Below are 7990 nucleotides of genomic sequence, written 5' to 3' on the forward strand. Positions count from 1 at the left end.
GTTTTACCGACCTTAAAAATCGTTCGGAGGTTTCATGTCGAATCGAAATCCAACCTCTTCGTACCCAGGTCATTTCGTACCTAGAATTCAAACCATTCCCCAAAACCAAAAAAAATAAGTCAAGTTACGATTAATAACTGATTCAAAGCTTACTGTTGTAGACACCGTAGTCTTTCATAGACATATTGCAAAACGGGTCCCCTACCTATTCAACCCTTATATCGCGTTCAAACCAATTGTATATTATAATAATAATAATACAATAAAATATATTCTAACCACTCCCATTCTGTCATGAAAATGAAAGAAAATATATATTATGTGTAGAAATATGCGTTTAATACCCAAAAGTTATGCATCAAAATTATAAGGAAGGAAGTATAAAGATCTTCATTCGTAATCATGATTTATAAACACTAAAAATCATACATGTACATTTGTCACATTGTCATTGAATTATACATATGTTCAATATACTAAAAAGACATGATGTTTACCTTAGAATGTAATTTAGTGTATGGATGGTGAAAGGGACCAAAACAGTCTCCATTTCGATTTATTCATTGACAAATGAAATATTCTTAAGATAATTTGAGTTTTTTTTTAATTTACATGCCTTGACCGAATTTATCACCTCTTAATATTAAAAGAATTATTAATTTCCTTATTCAATAAAACTCCTTATGATCCCAATTGTCAGACTTGTAATCTTGTTATAAAAGTTAGCGCGAGTAAATCGTAAGTACAGATTTTTCTCTACATAGTATCTCGTATTAACTACATGTACGTAGTTCATGCTTTTTGTACATTTGTAAATACATCTTAGATTTTGCTTGTACGACTTTTGATCTCGTATGTACGCCTTAATGTCTCGTAAAAACGACTATCATGTCTGAAGTGGACTTAGATTATGTCTTTTGAAGAACTGCTATTAACACGAAACAACGAGATATTACCTTGCAAGTATGACAGTAAATCACGTTATAAATCTCATACGTATATCTTAAATTTTCATATGCACAACTTTGTAATTAAGCAATATCAATATACCAACGGGAATACACTTCCTTAATTCAAATTGAAACCCCACCTTCAATCAATAAACAGATAATTTTTTGGGATTTTGGTTCTTATGGAAGGTTTTCTAGAGGAAAATTAACTGAACTCTCTGCTCCTCCCAGGGTCAAGGTCACATAACTTAAATGTGGTGATCATTGAGTCTTGCATCTCCCAGTATATGTTTGCTTATGAATCAGTTGAATTTGACTTCAAGGTACCTCATTCCATGAAGACTTAAAAGCCCAAATTCTAAAAAAATTAATGATTCCAGGGTGTGTTTTTTGGTGCTAGAACCATTATGAAGTCATAATTAATTTATTAATTCTAATGTTTTTCCCGTACTTTACAGCTTTATATAAAAGGCCTCTGTAGAAAATAAAACAATTTTTTTTCATTCTATATCAAATATTGAGTACAATAATCCCGATACCTACATTCAATTTGACATCAATTTCAAGGGGAGGTCAAAAGCTTGTTTAATGCTGTTTTTTTTGAGAGACTGTATGCACTCTAAATATATAAATTTAAAAAATGGACACAACTCCAAGATTAGTTATTTATTTCCTTTAGTGTACATAAAAATTGGCAGTTAAAAAAATGATTTGCCATTGTGTTTACCAAAAGTTAAAGCCCCGGTACATCTTATCAAAGCAATCAACATGTTTTGATGAATCATCACTGAAAAAATTTATATCCTGGATTGACATTGTCATGTATCTGAGTATACTGGGCATATAGAAAGGTAATCCGGATTTTCCAGCATTTCTATTGTACGGAGTCGGTTTCTATATTACACTATGTTTTCCGGAAATATCGGGTTTTGTATTTTAGTTTGTGTTGGAGAAATAAAGATGGCACACATGTGTGAAACGTGTTTACTATTTTAATACTTTTATTTTGTGTCTGTAATTAAGTTGATTCAGTTTTGTATATACTGGTGTTTATATTTGTGTTCCTCTTTATTTTTTTATGAATGGGTTACCGTATGTGAGTGACGAGTGTCAGGTTAGTGTGCTATTTTTAGATCGAGTATTTAAAGTGACCGGTTTGGGTGTAGTGGTCAGTAGAGGGTCCGGTAACGACATCAGCCGGATGCCACGTTTTGCAGCTCCTGATTTAAGATATGGTGAATATCTCCAGTTAGTATAATACTAAGGAGAAACGGGTAGCCATGGAATTCTGAACCATTGATAACACATATTAGTCACTTGGTTTTTGCTTAAACTTGTTTCTTGTCACTTTCAACCAAAAAACAACAAATCAAATGTGATTCTCCTCCTCCTTATGTAAGCTGTCAATCTACCTAATTCATGACGTTATACAAATTAGCAGTGTAAATTGGCAACGTCAGTTGTTAGTATCAGTATCAATATAGCTCGGTGGTTAGAGTATCTTGTTAAGTAAACAAAATAACAATTTTGTATCCGCATCCCGCATTCATTATTTGCTTTGGAAACATGTTGTTGCATTAATGTATATCAATATCCTTTATTTTATGTATTTCAACATTAAGACCATTTAAACTTGCCAGTATGAAAGCTGTCACATTTACAGACTGGTGTATTTTGATACAATTTTTTACCAAGGACAGTTTGACAAAACCATTCATTACATAACACTAGTATTAAAACCAATAACGGTAAAATATTTCGGAATGCTCGCGATGACGTCATGCGACAATCGAAAGATTGTTCTTTCCTGTCGGGTCCTTTAAGGTAGCTCGCGGGTTTACCTGCTTGTGAGAAAACCTGCCTTGAAAATTTGTCCACGTGATCCATAGGTTTTATCGTTTTATTTCTAAAATTTATTTAAGATTCGTCTGCGCGGTAATAAAGTTATTGTGTTTCAAATACAGTGTCATTAATAAAATCAAGCAACGCCATTTCAATGAAATATATAGTAAAATGCACATTTTAACCGAGAAACGCATTACAAAACTATGCTCCAAACTTTTAAACGATTCAGACGAAATTCATCATACTCAACACAAAAAACAGAGGAGATAATTATGAATCAATTCATAAAAAAATATCAGTATGTGTTCTCGGCCAATTTTTGGCAAAAAAACTTTCAAGATTTAAAAGATTTCTCAAAACCTTATATTTTCATTACGACGTTAGCCTGACGTCATCATTTCCTTACTTCTTAGAACACCAAAACTGGAATGCTTTTATTGACAAGACTAGCTGTTTAACACATTTTAGAACATGTAAATGCTTATTAGACATTATTGTGAATGTTATCAAATGCAGTTAATGTAAGGCTGTAAAGATACAGAAATTGCTATTTTTGTTTTTATGAAACTCTGAGTCAATCAATGCAAAAATAAAATGCTAGGCAACTACTGACATTAGAAGTAAGTAATCGAATGAAACAGTTATCTCAAGTCAAAAGAAATTTAAGAATTTAATCGGTAGTACAGATAATTACGGAAATTATAATTGTAAAAAAAATAAAGCGAAGTTAATGCATTCATTCTATTTTAAAACATGACTTTAAATGGAAGAGTTCTAACGCAAACTCATTTTTTATCTTTATAGAACAAAATGTGACAATGTATGTGACATCTTTTCAGCACTTGATATTATAAATCTTTGTATAATTAATATTTTCCGCGGTACGGAGATTAGCGGAAAATAATTGTCTTGTTGATTCGAGTAGAAAATTGTATCCAATGAAATTCATAGTTACGAGTCACGTGGTGACGAGTGTATGATTGGTGTTCGAATAGCACGAGAAATCAGTTCTAGCCCGTCTTCTTACAAAGACGCATCAAATTTACATCAATAAAAAATTGTAATTTTTTATTTTTTATTATACTATAATTTAGAAGCTTAAAAATTTTCATATTTTTGTTGTAAAGTCCCTGCACTACCCTTGAGACGGCGCGCATTTGCGACTTTGACATGGTTTGGGACACAAGTTTCCAGAGATTTTTCTATTTAATAGTTTTTTATTTCTGGTTTTTTCTGGCCGGTCACGTCGTCGATGAAAGGTTCAAATATTTGTTAAAAAAGGGTGAGGCAGTGATTTTTTATATTACAGTATATGTACATGATACAATTTTGTATTGTTCAGCTTAAAAATAAACTTCCGGCTCCCCCGTATGCATTCTGGGCTAGTCGGCAATATATATTTGCTTGTCATTTTTGTAAGAATAGATAAGACACAGTCATAAACCGCATATAAGCTTTTTAAGATATTTTCTCTTATACTTCTAAATATCTCATTTGCCATTTTTAAAAAAAATTATGAGTTTACTATGACGGTCAACTCTTTACATCGATTCCTATTGTGACGTCAGCAAACCCGCCAGCTACGTTAAACATCCAGCCATGTAGTTGGTTTTTAATTTAAATCAATAGATTAAGAAAGCAATTAAAAATAATTTCGGACACAGTGTATTGTAGGAAAATAAACAGAAAAAATATGGTTCAAAATGTTTAGCATCGTATCAGTCAAGTGTATTAAATATGTTATATATTTTTCCAATTTCATTCCGTGTGTTCTATCCCCTCGTCAAGGCTCAGGAGTGAAATCACACAACCCGTTGGATAAAAAAGATTATTATAATATACCATCGCAACTCATGAGAGATCTTATTCTTGAGTACTCTAGAACTTGAAAGTAATCTTGGCTGTGCAATTTCGAGAAATCATTTTTCTAAGAGATTTCATGAAGTTTGATAACTCATATTAGTCACTTGGTTTTTACTTAAACTTGTTTCTTGTCACTTTCAACCAAAAACAACAAATCAAATGTGATTCTCCTCCTCCTTATGTAAGCTGTTAATCTACCTAATTCATGACGTTATACAAATTAGCAATGTAAATTGGTGCTAGTAAATGTTTATGTTCAAATGTCACCAATCACACCAATGAATTACAAAATAGGATTGCCACATGGCTTGGATTGGTTATATCATGATAACTTAAACTTTAAATGAATTATGAACCGGTATATAAAGCCGCGTGATGGAATCATTTTGAATAAAGAAATAAACATCTTTATCACGAGCTTTTTAGGCAAAAATAGACAAACAAGATGTTCTTCGCTGCTGCATCGGTAACACTGGTGCTACTTGGTGTTGTCTTAGGATGTGCCTACCTTATCAGTCTCCGATCCGGTAAAACTCAAATGAGCGTCGTGGAATTATCACAATGCATTAAGATTGTCCATCTGTTTATGGTTGTTGTTTGTTATTTGCTAAACAATCGAGAACTTATGGATTTTTCCACTTACCAACAGGTGCATTTATCCCAGTGCCACATTAAAGGTAAGATTTGAACGATTGAAGAGGCAATTCAAATTCTCTAAGACTTATCTGGCACATTATTCTTTTTTAATATATATATTTTTTATGTTAACATTTATTTTCTTTCTTTTGCAGAAATGACCAACGAAATGTTTCTCGGAACTCTTCCAGCTACAGTTACCGTTTTAGCTATTATAAGACTCCGCGTTTGTCTTTGTAAAGGAAACGCAACCAAACTCGTAAGCAAGCGCTTTGTGGTGGTTCTATACACCTTCGCAGTCTTGGGGTCTGTATTTCTGTGGGCACTGCTACAATATCCGGAATTTTTCGTGGATGGGAAAAAAATACTTGAAAAGCTACCTAATAAAACTTTAGAAAACTCTTTTATTTCCTTAGATACATGCTATCAGCACATCCACAATATTCATTCCAGTTTGGTGTTTTATAAATCGGCAAACATTTTCCTGTGTTACATATCACCAGTTATAGTAGGAATATGTATTTACATAAAGATCATAATACACGTTTACCAATCAGCCAACAGAGTACAAATGCATTCCATTATGCCCAATGCACCTACATCTTTATCTTTGATACGAACCTTGCAACCAACTTTGGAAAGGAATTCATCCACGAGACTTAGCAATGGAAACAGAAATGCATCCAACATTCATCGCTCGGTCCTGTGTATTATTGCTGGAATCATCGTAAGCTGGGTGCCAATTTGTCTTGTTAAGGTGGGGTCCTTGATAGAGAATGAACATATATCCTGTCTATACCGGGTCGAACTTCAACTTGTGCTAGTCATATTTGTAACTTTTCCGTTTGAAGAAGGAATATTTCAGTCCGAGAAAAGAAAAAGAATCTGTTCCCTATTCAAATGTTTCCTGGGCAGCAAACATTCCCAGAACAGTTTCCATGGGCAGGTCCGACGTGATGTGATATTAATACCAGAATCTGAGACTGTAATGAGTACGTTGATAACTACTCTTCAGAAGTCCACAGAAACAGCCACAGAAGAAATGGGAAGAATCAAGAACGTAACTACTTCGAAGTTATCGCAACACTCGATGACTTCTGAAAATTGTCATCGGACATCTATTCAAAGCTTTGATTCTTCGGTGTCCTCCAGTTTATACTTTCGCCGCAGGGGGCTCATGGTACCCTCTCTAAGTCTCTCAACCAAATCAGCGTCTGAGAGTTCCTCGGTGTTCATTATTTCCACACCACTGTCCGTTGATGAACACTCTCCCTACCTCTCAAGCAGTGGCAGCTTTTCGCCCTTGTTTATCAAGGTAAATAGAGGACTTGCAAGTGCAGATTCCCTAAATGTCAACGAACCATTTAATTGTACGCCGTACTCTATTAGAACGTACTCTTTTGGTTCCACATTATCATATGACTGTCAAAATTCTGTTGGATCTGCTGGAAGCACATCTCGAACTCTATCCAAATGGAGATCATTTCAAAGAAAAAATTCATCATCCATGAAGTACAGCGTGTCAGATCTTTCAAAAGAATAACTAGTCATTGTACTAGTAATTGCATATGACAGAAATAATGCGTATATTAACAATGTATTTGCACAAACATGAATTAAGTATGAAATAAAAAGAAATTCACATAAACAATACATGTAGATATGCCTCTGTTTTTTTGTTAGTTTGTTGTACTTTTTTTTTATTACGTCCGATCGTTGCATGCTATTTATTCAAAATTTATTTATGCTTGAAGAAATTCATTTACAGCGACCGATTTATTCCAATATCATATATATAAAGAATATTACAATGTTGTGTTGATTTCGTTCCTGGTATCAGCCAAGTGAATGAAATCAATCTAAGTGAGAATGGCTGATGCAAGGACCGAGATCAAATCAGCAGTTTGATGTTGTTTATATCATATCATTAAACCAAATAATAATTAAAATCAAATTTAAATTTCTTTAAAAGAAATATGTACCGGTATTTTGTTTTTAAAACATAAGCTTTTCCCGAATTAATTTCTACTTTTATTACGTGTTGAAACTGTAAGAGTTGTCAGACTTTGTTTTTGTGGTCGTAAGCATAAAAAATCTTAAGTGCTGAAGCATATTCTTTGATACAAAATTTGTATCTAGCAGATTCTTTGATACAAAATTTGTATCTAGCAGATCAAGTTGAAATAATCAGTCAAATTTTATTTGACTTAGCATGTTGCTAAGTGTGTTTCATAAAACTTCTCGGCCATTAAGCATAATGCTTCGATCTGAGCATATGCAACGTTCATGCATTGGCAACTTTCCTGCTTTCTGTATAATTTTTGTATAGATTATTAATGAATTTATATGTGTTTATATAGGCAAAAACAGACAATACCGACCCCTCCTTTAAACAACCTTATATATAAATAACCTTATAAGAACTAGATTTCCAGAAATATTTATCTCGCATTTAACATTGATTCCAATAAGTAAAGTTTCAATAAGTAAAGTTCTGACTTTGCTATATATGGGGTTTTTCCAATTTGGAAATAATCTTGTCCACTAAGCAATTTGGCTGTCACTGAATAGTTTCTATGAATATAATATTTCATGCATATAAGGGCATCGTACCATAATATTAAAACATCAGGTATATGAATTTGACGTTTGGTCTTCTATTTTTTTTTTTAAGCGCTAATCATAGCTAAGCGCTT

The sequence above is a fragment of the Magallana gigas genome, chromosome 3, assembly GCF_963853765.1.
Source record: "Magallana gigas chromosome 3, xbMagGiga1.1, whole genome shotgun sequence".
In the NCBI taxonomy this organism is placed as follows: domain Eukaryota; kingdom Metazoa; phylum Mollusca; class Bivalvia; order Ostreida; family Ostreidae; genus Magallana; species Magallana gigas.